Here is a 16,528-nt window from a genome sequence, read left to right on the forward strand (position 1 = left end):
GTGTGTCTGGATGTAGAGGGGGCATTTTTGCATAAAACTAAATAAGTATTTCTGTCCTGACCTAAATACTTATTACAATTTTTTGACCCAACTACTTCTAAAACAGGACTGCTCAATAATTATTTTGGAGGGGTGCCTTGAAAAAATTTGGAGACTCTAAGGGTGCCGCGAACTGCAAAAGTTTGGGAACCACTGCCTTAATCGGTCAATGTATCCATCTCAGAGCCGGATTTAGACCTCATGGGGCCCTAGGCAAGATATTGGTTTGGCCCCCCCCCCTCCCTCCCTGAAACAATCCACAGCACTAATTTTTTTTAAGCATAGCATATACTCCTATAGTTAAGAAGAAGGGTAAACTATGTGCCGCCGCACATCACGCTGCTCCTCCTGCATCACCATGCGGCCCTTCATTACTGTCCCTCTCATCACACTGTGCCCTCCTTTATCATTACACTACATCACACTGTGGTCCCAGCAGTTAAAGAATAATGTCCATGGACCTCATATTTTGTCAAAGGATCTAGCAGAATTTTGAATTATACTGGTCATATACTCCATATGATGAATATTAAGCTCAGTGGTCGAAGTGGAAGTTTAGAAGTGGCGGTATGAAAAATGTAATGAGAATGTAAACAAGTGAATGAAATTTTATTATTTTACAATGAAGGCAGTATAAGAAGTAGCGGTATGGTCTACTACCATATACACCCCACTTCCACCACTGCTTACCTTTCAATTCACACAAATTGTACTTTGTCTTTAACTAAACTCAGGTATTAATCATAATTAACATGTCAAGAAACTGCAGTTCATGGTTAGCAAGCCCAGTAATAAAAAAACAGCAGTCTCCTATCACTACCACGTCACAGACCGTCCGCCACTAAAGTTACTGACTGCAGCCCTTTACCTACAGAAACATGAAAAATTGCTGGAATGCAATAATCATGTTAATATGTCAGTCTTCTGCATGAATCCCATAGTGCAACATTTAAAGCAGTCAGACCTCCTCATAATATAAATCCCACCAGATTCAGGATAGTTGGCAGACTGCCCTGCTCTCTCCTACCTGTTCTCGTCACTTTCACGGCTTGTGGCTGCTGGTGTCTTTAGATCAGCTGCTGCTTGTCTGGATCCTTGAATGTTGGAGGCCCTATTCAGAAAAAAAAATGTCTACACAAAATTTAGTAAACTCCAACCAGCCCCAGTGTTAAATCAATATAGCACTCACATTTTATAAGTACACCTCCCTCGAACCAAAACATTAAATTAATAGCATACACATTTAATAAATAGACCTATTTCCCTCCAACCAGCTCCAACATTAAATTAATAGTGTTACCATTTAAAAAATAAACCTATTTCCCTCCCAAAAACAGCCTCTCATATACACACATAATATAAATACACTGGCCCCTCACACACACACATAATATACATCCACTGGCCCCTCACACACACATATTATAATGATATAAAGGGTGCCTCTTTTCATTTTGAGGTAAGAGAGGTGTCAGGATTGAGGCAGCGGGTCATGTGAGGGAATAGATAATGAGCACGTGTCATGGGGAATATCAAAGAAAGGCTGGTGAGTGTTGTAAGGGTATTGTTGGCTGAGGATGGGCCGTGTGGGGAACAGACTTATAACTCACATGCCCCCCCCTCTGCCCAGCACCTTCACACATGCCCCCTCTCTGCCTAGCACCTTTAGCCACACATGCCCCCTCCAGGGGCGCACAGAGGATTGTAAGGGGGGGGGGGTTTCTCCCCACCGACCGAAAAAAAAAAACGTTTCGCCAGCACAATACAACACCGCCGCGGACGCTTCTTTGACAGCGCCGCAGCTGCTGTATAGGACAGTGGCCACTTAGTTAGCGCAGGGGGGGTTTCTAGAGACTCAGAAACCCCCCTGCATGCGCCACTGCCCTCTATGCCCTGCAGCTTCCATCACACATGCCCCCCTATGCCCTGCAGCTTCTATGACACATGCCTCCCCCTGTGCCCTGCAGCTTCCATCACACATGCCCCCCCCATACCAGAGCAGCTTCCATCACACATACCCCCCTTGTGCCAGAACAGCTTCCATCACACATGCCCCCCTTGTGCCAGAGCAGCTTCCATCACTCATGTGCCCTCTGTGCCCTGCATCTTCCATCAAACATGCGCCCCCTGTGCCCTGCATCTTCCATCACACATGCGCCCCCTGTGCCCTGCATCTTCCATCACACATACACCCCCTGTGCCTTGCATCTTCCATCACACATGCCCCCCTTGTGCCAGAGCAGCTTCCATCACACATGCCCCCCCTGTGCAGAGCAACTTCCATCACACATGCCCCCCTGTGCCAGGGCAACTTCCATCACACATGCCCCCCCGTGTCCTGCAGCTTCCATCACACATGCCCCCCCTGTGCCCTGCAGCTTCCATCACACATGCCCCCCCTGTGCCCTGCAGCTTCCATCACACATGCCCCCCTGTGCCAGAGCAGCTTCCATCACAAATGCCCCCCTTGTGCCAGAGCAGCTTTCATCACACATGCCCCCCTTGTGCCAGAGCAGCTTCTATCACACATGCCCCCTGTGCCCTGTAGGTTCCATCACACATGCCCCCCCTGTGCCAGAGCAACTTCCATCATACATGCCCCCATTGTGCCCTGATGCTTCCATCACACATGCCCCCCCTGTGCCAGAGCAACTTCCATCAACAGCCCCTCTTGTGCCCTGCAGACACACACACTTCTTACCTTTTTTTTTTACAGGAACCGAAAGAAATGATGGAGCTCCTGTACCATGTGACCGCTGCGACCACATGACCCTGTGATGTCATATTGAGGTGCCTACAGTTACAGTGCCACTACAGCCTCTATCCCTAGCTCTAACACTGTGCCCCTCACCCGATTCACGGCAAACTCCCCCCCCACACGAGTCGCGGGGGAGGGGGCTTGTGAGTCGGGAAAGGGGCCAAAATGTTTATTTATTTATTTATTAATTTTCTCTTTTATCCCCCCCATCTGGGCCCCCAGAGAGCCGCTAGGCCCTAGGCAGGTGCCTAGGTTGCGTAGCAGTAAATCCGGCCCGAGATCCATCTTATAGATATTGCATAATGTAGCGGTTCGGTAGCCAATGGCAATTAGCTGATGTCCGCAAAAAAAATAGGGCATGAAGGGAATAGTGAATTCACACACCCTCGGTAAGCTTGACCACAGATGTGTCCGGCAAAAAATTGGAATAGGTAAACAATCACTCACCCGGAGGGGCAGCAGAATTACATGAACTTCTTACCAAAGTTCTATTATTGGATTAAAGACTTTATCAAACAGTGCTAAAGTCTGTAAGGTTACACAGGATCTGATAAAAATCACACAACTGTATGGAACAAAGTTAATTAGAGTGATGGAGAAACCACAGTGTAGTAAAATAGTGTTTGCTCATAGCAGACATAAATGTTTATAGCTTATAACCTACTTAAATAGATGATAACCCAAGAGGTGATGTTTTTATTCACATGGATCAGGGGAACAGATGTGGATCAGATAATATCATTTTAATCTGTAGCAACGATAGTTGAAACAACTGTAGTAGTTTAGTAGTTTTGTTGTATTAACCTTTGCTGGCCAATAGAGACACTCACATGCCTCTCAGGTTTTTAGGAAAAATAAATAGGAAATCAGTAGTGGATAAACTGATCCTCTATCCAGCAAAGGTGGTAATGCACAACATTTCTAAATCTTTTAAAGATGTTTAAACAGTTTCTTTCTGTAGCAGATGATATCCTTGACAGATGACACAAGCGAACCTAAGATGGTCGCTAAGAACACAGAACAGCAGGACCTGGACACAGATGAGACCTTAACAGGTTTTGTTATCCCACCTGCTGCATCAACTTGGGGTACCTTAGCTCCTCTCCTCTTTATCACTTGTTACTTTGTACTAAAAATTGTATTGCCATAAAAATTCCAAACTGAATACCTTACCACCTGTTCATACACACAAGATGGATTTTTCTCAGTTTAACCGTAATATCAGACACTGACAAATGGGGGGACTGTGAAGGATGATCGCTCCTAAGCATGTTGGAGGGCGGTCAAGACTATTTCTTTGGGCTAAAAGTTGCCAGTCAGCAACTGTGCATCTCTGTGGAGAGGGCATATTTTGGGGGTGTTCCTTGGATTGCTGGCAGCCAGATAGACTTTTCATCCCCACAAAAGGACTTTCACACATCTTCAGAGGTGATGGGAACTAGACTCAAGCTCTTTCTTTCATTCGGATGCCTTTTGTTCATTCCAGCCATGCTTACACTGTGTGTCCAAATTTTGATATTATGTTAACAATGGTTGTATAAAGCATTACAGTTCCCACTTGTGCTATTTGAAAATACAATTAGGGTAAGAGCTGAGTTAACTGGTTTGGAAATATTTTGTTTTCAGTCGGGTTGTGCAGTGCTTTGTGGATCTTGACAAATTTATAGCAAACTTTAGATTCATGTCTGCAATGACTGAGATGGAGAAGTAAAGATATTATTCACTGTTTATGGTGATAAATAGCAAATACTGCTATGCCTGTATGGCCCCAATGAAACTGTTATAGCAATACATAACATGTACCATGGGACTCCCACATAGGCTGTGATATCAAGTCATGATACAATTTTTTCATAAATTTCTTTCTACATTATACTGTAACAGAAAGAATATTTATATTTCTAGTAAACTACAAAGCACTCCACAGAAAGATTTAGCTTTGTGCTGGTGTGCATGGATGGTAGGTTCAGTGCCAGGGCCAGTGCCGTCGCCTACTTACCTTTTCTGACTGGCAGTGTACAACTCCTCAGGCTGGGAGGAGCTCCACAAAATGGTTATCTTAAGATGTAGATGCTTTATATACATAAATTGCAATTTTGTTCAGAACACCCAGCGCTGACATCATAAATGTCCCTCGTTGTCCATGACTACATTTTTTGTTCATTTTATCTAGCGTGGTCTTATAAGACAGAACTAGAATAGATTTTACTGCCTGAACACTGGGACTGACTTTACCAATGTAGCTCTCTTGACAAGACTATATTTCAGTGGGTAGAATGTGTATTCATCAGGTTGGTGTTGCCTGTCAGTCACTTAAATAGTTATTACTATACTCTCAAATGTGAATATATATTGGGCAGCATGGTGGCTAAGTGGTTAGCACTTCTGCCTCACAGCGCTGGGGTCATGAGTTCAATTCCCATCCATGGCCTTATCTGTGTGGAGTTTGTATATTCTCCCCGTGTCTGCGTGGGTTTCCTCCCACACTCCAAAAACTGGTAGGTTAATTGGCTGCTATCAAAATTGACCCTATTGTGTGTTAGGGAATTTAGACTGTAAGCTCCAATGGGGCAGGGACTGATGTGAATGAGTTCTCTGTACAGCGCTGCGGAATCAGTGGCGCTATATAAATAAATGGTGATGATGATGATATATATATCTTTGATAGCATCACACATGTTAGTAGCAAGTTTTATTAACACTGCAGAAAAAAACATAACCAACTGACTATATTAAAAGCTATATGTGGTTATTTATGATGGGCAAAAAATGTGGAACACAACCCAAAAAAAACTCTTTAATACTATATGTCGGTGATTAATCTGTAACTATGTCGTCTCCTGCATTGTGCTTCTGTTTGTGCATACAAAGATATTAGGTTTGCTGTTAACAACAGAAGTCATCTAAAAAATGGATTGATTGAGTCTGGTTGTAGTCAGTCATTGTAATACCCTGCAAATCACAGGTATATTACTGCATGCAAAGGACTTCTAGAGGCTAAGGGATGGTTGTGGTTGCTGTGATGTATGCTTTGTCAATGCTGCATGAATAATGGAGGATCTACCTACAAGGAGCCATTGAATTCTGAGGGATGTTGTGCAGCTAAAGTTCCAGACTTAAAAGGCATCCCAGAAGGACGCATCTTTAGAGAAACAGGAAAATACCTAGTTTGTCATTGCCATCAGATGTCAGCAGGACTCAAATGAAGACAGATAAGTTTATTAATTATTTTAATATGTTCAAGTTATTAGAGTGAAACAAGTGAGACATCAAGCTGTGTTATTAAAACCTCTGACCGGGACTTTTATATCGCTATCGAGAGGATATGGTGCTGTCTAAAGAAAGAGATCATTCCATCCAAATCTGCTGTATTTAAAGTTTATCTGCAAGCTGATGCAGTGTGCAAGGAACATAGCAAGAAATCATTTCTCACAAAAGTTTGTCTATATTGCATCAGAAGTTTGATTCTATTGTGAAACTGCCTAAAATGGTTGCTGAGGAGAGATCTGCTGGGAGAGATCTACTTATTCTATTAGACAGATTACTAAGTGAAGATTGTGTTCTTTCTACTGAAAATTGTGTAATGTACAGAATTACTGTTTCCTACACTGAACTCAGGAGTCACATTGCATCAAGTCAGATAAGCTTCATGTTCTCCAGCTGAAAATTCGCTTTAACCTGTGTCTTACAATTTACCCCTTTTGTCCAGTCTACTTTTAAATGAAGCTAGTCTACAGTCATTTCTTCTAAAGCATCTAACATGAACAGGCTGGATTAATCATTGTTGCACCTCCACTGATTGTATGTGATAAATGCTGTATAACTGCACTAAAAATCTATTGTGATTGATTTGTCTAGACAATCTGCTGCTGTAGCACTTAGTGTGATAATCTCATTAACCCATTAGCAACCAGTTATCTCTCAAACGTATTTATCTAGTGAAACCCATTTTACTGAAGCACAATGCCTAACTTCAAACAGAGATAAAATTACTCAGTGGCCTATATGTTATAGTGATTTATGTTTGCATATTGCTGATATTGTTGAAACAAGATTCCTTAATGCAGTGGTAAAACCATACACCACAAGTAAAGAGAATAAACCCACGAGTTTAGGTAGTTTTTGCCCAGTGACCCTGGTTTCTTTCCAACACTACTGGGGGACCTTTGTGTCTCTACCACATCACCAGGCCTGTTGAATCCTATCTTACACTACTTCTGAGGTGCCAATCATCCATCAATTTACATAGTCCCATTTTCACAAATATTGATATTTTTATACATGTTCAGAAGGTAAGTAAGTTTTTCAATGCAAGTTTGTGTTCAGCCTGAGATGCACTGCAACAGAATTGTGCATGGAAAAGTACTGCAATTAGAAATGTACAACTGACACGCCCATTTAGTTCCCATCATAAATCATATTATGAGTCAAATGATCAGCTTAAAGACAATAATGAGCCCATTTACAGCTAAAACATTTGCACCTGGAAAAACCATTTTGTGCTGCAGGGAGGGAAATACATAACCAAATTTTGAATTGTGAGTGGGAGTGCAGTGTAGCCAGCTCTAATATACAGTGTAAAAAAAGAGCTGGCCAGTATGTGTGTGCAGCATGTAAAAGCGTACAGTATTTTCACTACATGCAAAAGGTTTGCATCCCTTGCAGTACAACATGGTTTGCTTGCCTGCAAATTATGCACCCATGCACAATTTGCATATAGCTCATCAAATCATCATTGTCATCATCATCATTTATTTGCAAGGCACCACAAAACTTCACAGGACTGGACAGCTGGAACTTGGAATAACAAATAGTATAAAAATTCCAACTTGAGCAATAAATAATGCAAAAAAGACATACATAGAAACAGAACAATTAAAAAAAGATTGACAAAGGAGGTGAAGGTATCAGGCAGATGGGTAGAGAAGCCTTGCTGCTCATGAGAGTTTACTATTATCTAGCTCCATGGATATGATCTGAAATGCATGCAATTCAATAGGAAAAATAAAATTTGAAATTTTTCGATTTGTAACTATACATGACCTAGCAATATGATTTAAATAGTTAAGTAGGGGCATTTTTAAGAAAACCAAATTTGAAACATGATCATTTTCATTCCTTATCACAATGATAAGGAATGAAATATTGCGACTATTTATGAAAATATTTGTTTTGGAACAACAGTAGCGAAAAACTGCTGTTCCGGTGAACACCTATGTCCTATGTCCTCTATGGTCACTATTGCAAAGTGGCCACCTTTGCAATAGTGACCTGAAAGATGCAGTGAGGGATCCGAAGATCCTTTTACCACAATGGTCTTCCCATAGGCTTCAATTGCTAACGCCATCTTCAGATGGTGTTAGCCATCGGGAACAAGTTACAAAAATCTCTGATTTGCTTTTGTATTCGAAGACACAGGGACAGCAGCAGATATCTCTGATATATGTTGCTATGCCCTAGAAAGAAATTGAAACGATCTTTAAATATGCATCTATCCCCCAAAAACATCCATTTTCAAGGGATTTTAATATAATAACAGATTGAGAAATATGCCCTGTCAGGATGAGAGCATAACTCCGATATGCTGAAATAGGATATTGGATGTCAGGACCCAAATAAATCTTTGCATGAATACCTAAATTAACAGAGGAGGAGGTAATTGAGTTAGGCAAACCCTTTGTGCAGAGACCAGCTTAAGATATGGAGATCACAGACCTCCATTGTATTTAATCATGTATTTCCCTAGCTAATTGACTTCCTTTCAATAGGTAGTGTAAGCACAAACTAACACCTGGGTGTAAATTGGAGAGCCATATGCCTAGGTGCAAATCTTGGAGACTCTGGTATAAAAATCTGCATGGTCTTTATGCAGGTATATAGAAATATGACCTTCAAAGGAAAATGTCATAGTTCATATTTTGGAAAATATGGATGGCACTCCGTACTGAGGGGCAAAAACCACACAAGGGTCTTGAAACATAGATACCAACTACACAGGGAACCGCCATAGGCACATGTATTTCAGGATGAGATTGGATACTGTTGCAATTCCATTATGTTTGGTATTTAAATGTGTGGGAGATTATGACCGGTTTATTGAGGGGGGTGTTATTTCTCTGAGATGTATCTGTGAAGAATTACAAACAAGTCAAGACTCTGGGAATATTTGTGAGCAAAGTATAGTGACACCCAGGGGACGTTTCCGCCCCCACATTAGCATTCACACTGCCCCTGTGAATGCCGTCCCATTTGAGTTTGCTTAAAAATCTGTGTTCTGAAAGAAAAAACTGTCAGACTTTTGGGGAAATCAAGTTACATTGATAAGGTGTCCATCTCCTTAGCCAATTCCCCTTGGCCAGAATGCAATTCATGTAAGTGCAAATCTGAATGTAATCCCTTTTATTTTAAACTGCTTTTGCTTGTTATGTCAAATTTATTAATTGTTTATCATTTATTGTTTTTCTTTATATCTGAATGCCCTGTACTTTTTGTATATTAAATCTATAATTTAATAAGTTGCGTCCTTGATACTCTAAAGAATCCATTGCCTGTTTAGAAGAGATTGCTCGACCAGGTTAACCGTTGAAATGCCAGTGTGTGATTTGTTGATAGATTTGATTAACAAGCTGTGTGTGCTTGTATTTACATTTGTGTAACAGTCTGGAGGTGTGAAGAGTTAACCCTGTGTGTGCTGGTGTGGGTCTTGTTAGTTTGTGGATAACTAGAAGCCTGTGTGCCAGTGTGGGACAGTATATTGGGGTCCTATTGCCCGTACCCAATAGGTGGTGGCTGAACCTTGAAGTGTCTGGGAGTGTGAGAGCGCTGTGTTTGGGGGCGATTCCGTAGGTCTAGAACCTGTGTGACAGGTGAGAGAGACAGCGGGCTGAAATCGTGTGTGACCTAATACAGCAAACACCCCAACGTCAGGGCAGCTGGGAGCGTGTTCGTGACAAGCCCCATAGTGAGAATCCTATATCCAATTGTTTTGTACTCCTTTTCCAGTACTTCAGTTATTTAACTACTGATTGTGCTGGTAATGTTTAAATTGAAGCAAGTTGATTATGTCAAGAGTGGGCATAATACTGTAGAATTCAGGAGTCAGTCAGTGAAATTTAGGGAATGCATTTTTAAGGGGATAGGGAAGAAAGCATTGATCGATTCTCAAATATCAATTGCCAGCAGTAATGTTTAGGTACAGTGACTTCCTGGTCTTGGGATTTCTCCAACCCTGAATTATGCCAATTTATAGATATTATAAATATGTTACCTAAAATTGGAATGAACTGTAAGGCCGACCATGTTATCCAGTAGGGCTGTGTGTGGCCCCAAAGTGAACAAAATGCCCAAGGACTATCCCATCAAAATATTTTAGAGCATTCCCATAAATCCGAATGGCACATTAATACTGTTGGCCTGATTCTGTTGTCATCTGTGGACTACATTAAACTGTAATCTAGATGCTCACTGTAAGTGCCTAATGGCAGGATTGGTCTATGCGTGTGTAGATTAACTATTTCCAAATGTGTCTATAGGCAGCCTAGGTATTTGGCTGAACACTTTATTAAGACAGCTGTGATCTGAAAGGACTCATAATTTTGTAAGTAAAAACTAGTCATTAGGAAAAAAAAGTAATATTTACTGTTTAAATAACTTTTGGATTTTATTATCAATTTACAGTATTTTAGTTGCTGTTATGTTTAAGTATTTTTCATTCTCTCAGATAAAACAATAGTGCAAAACATTCATCCAAAAATATGTCACCAATTTTAAGAGAAACCATATTCAAATTTCAGAGAAAAATTACTGCTATTGTGGGTTTCATACAACACAGTTTGATTAACTTTTTGTAATTCTGCATGGTAATAACATTGAATATTTCCAAAAGAAATAATATCTTACCCAGTAATGCACAGAAAATGGACAAAGAATGCCAGACACATGGCATCAGTTTAATACAGGCCTGAAAATATTTCAAATCTAGAGTGTGATTTCTCAAGTACATTTTGTGGTTTGGGAATGGTTGTAATTGACTAAAAAATAACCATTGTCAAATGCATCCAGATGTAGCCACTTATTATGTCATATCACCAAGTTATGGGTTTTCTTCTGTAGTAAAAAAAACATTCCTATGCTCTGAAATTGAGTCTCTATTGTACAAACAAGGCAATAGTGTAGTGAAGGGAGATATGTATTTATCTCTTATATTCTTTAACTATGTGTATTAAGGAATTTAGTATTTCAAATATTTTAATGTATGTTCCACATATTGTCAAACATGTTAAACTGACCAGCTCACACCAAAAACCCCTTCTGGCCAGTCCTACACTAAATATAAACATGAATTTATATGGGATGCATTTTACTTGCATGCAGAGTTTAAAGACAAGCACTCCCCAGCAGGGCTGCCATCAGAAACTGTGGGGCCCAGTACTAATCAATCTGGCGGGGTCCCCCCTCCTCCCTGGGTCCAGTACTAATTAATCTGGTGGGGCTCCCCTCCCCATACATGTGCACCCTTCAGTCTTTGCAATACATGCGCCCCCTATCCCTCATCACAGTACATCCCCCCACTCCCTTATCACAGTAAATGTCCCCCTCCCCCAAAGTAAATGTCCCCCTCTCCCCTCCCCGCAATCACAGTAAATGTCCTTCTCTCCCCCCCCACAGTTAATATCCCCCTCCCCCCACAGTTAATGTCCCCCTCTCCCCCCAATCACAGTTAATGTCCCCCTCTCCCCCCAATCACAGTTAATGTCCCCTTCTCCCCCTCCCCTCCCCAATTAAGATCCCCCTCTCCCTCCCCCCTCCACAGATCAGGTCCCCCTCATTGCCCCTCCCTCCACAGATATGGTTTCCCTCTTCCCCCCTCCCTCCCTCCACAGAGAAGGTCCCCTTCTTCCCCCTCCCTCCCTCCACAGATAAGGTCCCCCAGGCTCTCCCTGTTCCCCCCTCTCCACAATTATGGTCCCCCAGGCTCTCCCTCCTCCCTCCACAGGCATGGTCCCCCAGGTCCCCCAGGCTCTCCCTCCCCCTCCCCTCAAACAAAATAGTAGCTCATTAACTTACCTTCTCCTCCGCGATGCTGCAGCTCTGCCTCCCAGTCACCGATACACTGGGAGTGCGGCGAGCGGCGATGACGTCACCGCGCCGGCCGCGCTCCCAGCCTATCAGAGTCTGGGAGGCAGAACTGCAGCTATGCGGAGAAGGTAAGAAAAAAAGGGGAGGCACAGTCAGTGACTGCGGGGACCGGACAGTCCAGGGAGTCCGGACCGATGGAGAGGTCTGTCCGGGCCCCCTAGTCTTTCCGGGCCCCTCACAGTAGTACTGGCCATACCCCCCTGATGGCGGCCCTGCTCCCCAGTCAATAGCAGCTATTAGATACCTATGGAATCACCTGGCACAAGTTGGATAGGGAGGAGAGCTACAATAATGGTTTGGTCACAAAACCCTTTCTTAATATAAAAATCTATAAGTATTTAAAACTGGGATGCAAGAGGGGTGTCACCACATTGTGTGAACAAAAACAAAAAACATTGGACTGATCTACAATCATTTATATTCTCATTTTTGATGTGGCGTTCATATATACTTTCTTACTTGGCATCTTAAAACTGTAAAAGGTTTGCTGTAGAATATATAGCAAATGTTAAGAACACAGGACAGTATACACATTCCACGTCTGTGAAATGAATAATACAGATTATCTCATCTATTTGATAGAAAACAAGGAACAGAAAAGATAAACTTAATCAATCATGTCCTGAATTTTTATACGTGGTCATGTATCTAAGAGAAAAATAATTTGTTTCACACTCTTCTACAATAAACTAGCATTATATTTTAGCTTCAGTCCCACCTACGTATTAGCTGTGTGTTGATTGTGAAGCTTCTTGTTCAGACAAAGAAGTTGAATATCTGAACTGCTTTTAATATAGAGTTGTTTTATCTGGTTGTTATATGTTGTGTGCTCAACACCATAATCTGGCGGCATCAGTAAGACAAAACTCATCATTGGAAGGACCTTGCTCTTTCCATTATCTCTAAGCCTGTGGGTTCCTAATTCTCTCTATTCCCCTCCTCGCAATTTGATATCCTCCTTACCACAAGCAGCCCTTCTCTTACTAACATAATCTCCTGAGGTCACTCTCTCTTACAAGATCAATAGACTCGTCTCCTAAAATCATCTGTGCTGCTGTGTCCACTCCAATGATTTGATTGGTTTCGAGTTATCTGTCACCACACAGTTTAAAACTGAAATGAGTTTAAAAGAACAGGAAATAAAGATTGATAACAAAAAGTTGCGCTGACCCTATTGAAATGCACCTTAAAAATTCAAGTTGCGCAGGAGAACTGACCATACACTTCTTCTTAAGTCTTTAAATTACCATAGCTGTGATACAAACTCAAAGCTTTCCAGACTTTTTACAATCAGAATGAAATACAAGTATCTGAAATTTAAATTCCAGAAGTTCCCATTTGCATTTGAGTTTTCTTATGAACATAATGTAGTTCAAAAATACTATAATCGCAGTTTGTAGAAATTAATATTTGCTGTAGATACTTCATGGTTAATAGACCAAGATCTTATTTTAATCATATAGCTCCAAATTATGTAAATCTGTGTAAAGTAAATTGAAATGGTACATTATGAAAGCTGTTGATCTTCTCAAGCCTTTGATTTAGAGTTAAAGGTTAGAGGGCATACATTGGTGTTATACTCCTTGTTATCTTTATGTGATTGCAAAAGAAACATGACGGCTCATATTAGACATATGGATTACGATCCTGTGAAAAAGTCAAAGCCTATAAGATCATCTCACTAAAAGAAAAACAAGAGGGCAAAAAATTCCCACCCAATAATATAAAACATCTTCATAAAGCGATGATTTTATTAATTCACAAACCATTTCATTCATATTAACATTTTTTATTTTATCATTTTTGCAAGCTGTATCTGCTTAATAATATGAATTATATTTTTATGTATGTTTTGTTTTCAGATTTATTTAGACGGTGTTAATATTAACTCTAAAACTCTGTGTTTATTTATAATTAAGTATATATTTCCTGGCACTGCCTTAGCTGCAGTCTGAATTGTTTAAGTTTGTGGGACTATGTGATTATGTATAATATGCCCAAGCATATGTCACTCCATACAAGCCCCTCAGTAGAAATTATTTACAAACCTCAAAATATATACGAATGTGCAATTCATTTAATTTTATGTAAAGTATAAGCCAATGACCAATTAGCAATACCTCAAAGTACATGAAAAAGCAGGTTGATTTGCATGCACACAGATGCACTGTGGCATCTGCTAATTCAATAATGACCCCAAAAATGTTCGGTCTCCAATCCTTGAAGTTAATTTAAATATATCGTACCACCACAGAAAGCATTCAAATTTCAGCCTTAAATATGCTGGAAAAAAATCTTTTACTAATTAAAGAAAAAGCAAACCAAAAATATATAAGAAATTAGTAATCTATATATGCGGAAAGTTCACACATGAAGTGTTAAGGAGAATATTATAGAGTATTCTCTATGACAAAGTGCACAATAAAATCCTCATATTTCTTATATTTCATTTTGTATTTGTTTCCCTTAGCATGGGAATCACAACATTTATCTTCATGAAGTCTATGTGGCCAATGATCCACTCTGAGGACAGCGGCAGGTGTAGAGTTTGACTAGAGTAATACACCTGTCAAGCTGTAATGCAGGTGTCTCTAAGACAAGCACAGGTACTTGATTTCTGTTCCCTGTGTTAAACCGGTTTTTCCTGTGGAGATATCCAAAATTAATAGAAGATAGTTCAGTGTCTGCACAGATCATAGTGCCTGAATTGTTCCATATCAAAGTGTTGTGGTTCATTTCTTACTTTTTGTAAATGAACCAAATTAAATGCCAAAATCAATGTTTTTCTGTAATTAGCAATAAGCTTTAACTAGTGAAACTTAGGTCCAAAATATATTTGTTCAATTTTGCAATGAATTGCTCAGCATATCAATGGTTTGTTGTGTCCGTAAGACAATAATGTCAAACATACTATACGTTTTTTCTCTTTTTTATTGTTTTTCTGCATTATTGGTTTAATATATTAAATGGATCGTAGGAAGTTGTTGCTCAGAAGGCACAGATTTAATTAGAAACTCAAACTTTTTACAATAATGCGTAAATAGTTTGAGTACACTAACAACAGATAGCTTGTACTGCAGCCACAGATAAAGAGAAATCACCGCCAACACACTTAGGTCTAACAAGAAATGACACTTAATTGTAAAAAGCGAGATTCTGCCACTTTTAAATACTTCATGTAGCAGCAACATTCTTGAGTTTAGATCTATGTTCATGTAGACAGAAATTTATGGTACTGACAAAGAAAAGTCACTATTGTATTAATGCTTTATTGCTAAAGATTACAATTACTTAGATGCACTACCTGAATGGTTTGGTTGTGTATAAGGGAAAAGGATCCTAAAAAGTATGTGTAACTTATCTGTCTCTGAAATCCAAATGGTTAAGAAAATCCCTTTTCCAGTTGGGAAATATCTAACAATTGTTAAACATAAAATCATTAAAGTAAAGAGAATTAATAAACACTACCATGAAAAATCTATAAATTCTATAAAATCCATAACAAGCTTGTTATTAATGTATATCCCAAAAAAAGGATCCAAAAGCTTTTCTGCTTTTCAAAAACACATCAATTAATTATATGCCTCAGTTTCAACAAAGGCAAAAGAATGACCAGAAGAAAGAAAACACAGAAAACACAACTCAACCAAACATTTCAACATATGATTTTGAGATGTTCATACCAACAAATACAATATACCATTATAGTGTACAATTCACTTGGGGCTCAGTTTTTGTAGTGGAATGGTTCCATTACATGTTTAGCAACAAGCCTCCTTCAACTGGGATAGGCGCTATTCCACCACAAAGAAGGATCCACGATACAGGTGCTGCTGCACACATTACAACTGGAGGGAATATACCATATGTTTCTATAGAGTGGAGATATAGCACACCATCTTAATAAAGATCACTACATAAGTGTAAGTTCAATGGTTTCCTCCACTACATGAACGTTTAGGGATGTGTGATAAAAGTTTATACCTATGAATGGGCTTTTTCAACTGCAATATAGAAGATTTCGACAGCTTAGTATGCAGGTACCGATATTGCACTGGCAATCTCCACAGTAGACTGCTATATACTTCATCATCATCATCATCATCAACATTTATTTATATAGCGCCAACAGATTCCATAGCACTTTACAATTGGGAACAAACATTAATAAGACAATACTGGATAATACATACAGACAAAGAGGTAAGTGAACAATGCTCGCAAGCTCACAATCTATTGGACAGTGGGAGTTTGAAACAAAAGGGCATGTGCTACATCATATTGCACAATGGACTAGCTAGAATGCAAAGGTAAAAGTATTGAGTGGGCTGTGTGTGTAGCAATGTTGGTCAGAGGGTTGTTGTCTTGCGGTAGCTGTGTAGAGGATGATAATAGGGTAATCTAGGGAATTAAGATGGTGGTTGAGAAATATCATAACCTTGTCTGAAGAGGTGGGTTTTCAGTGAACACTTGAAGGTTTGAAGACTAGAGGAAAGTCTTACTGTGCGAGGGAGGGAATTCCACAAAGTGGGTGCAGCCCCCAAAAAATCCTGTAACCGAGAATGGGAGAATGTGATGAGAGTGGAAGAGAGA

This window comes from Mixophyes fleayi, chromosome 5 (assembly GCF_038048845.1).
Source record: "Mixophyes fleayi isolate aMixFle1 chromosome 5, aMixFle1.hap1, whole genome shotgun sequence".
Classification (NCBI taxonomy): domain Eukaryota; kingdom Metazoa; phylum Chordata; class Amphibia; order Anura; family Limnodynastidae; genus Mixophyes; species Mixophyes fleayi.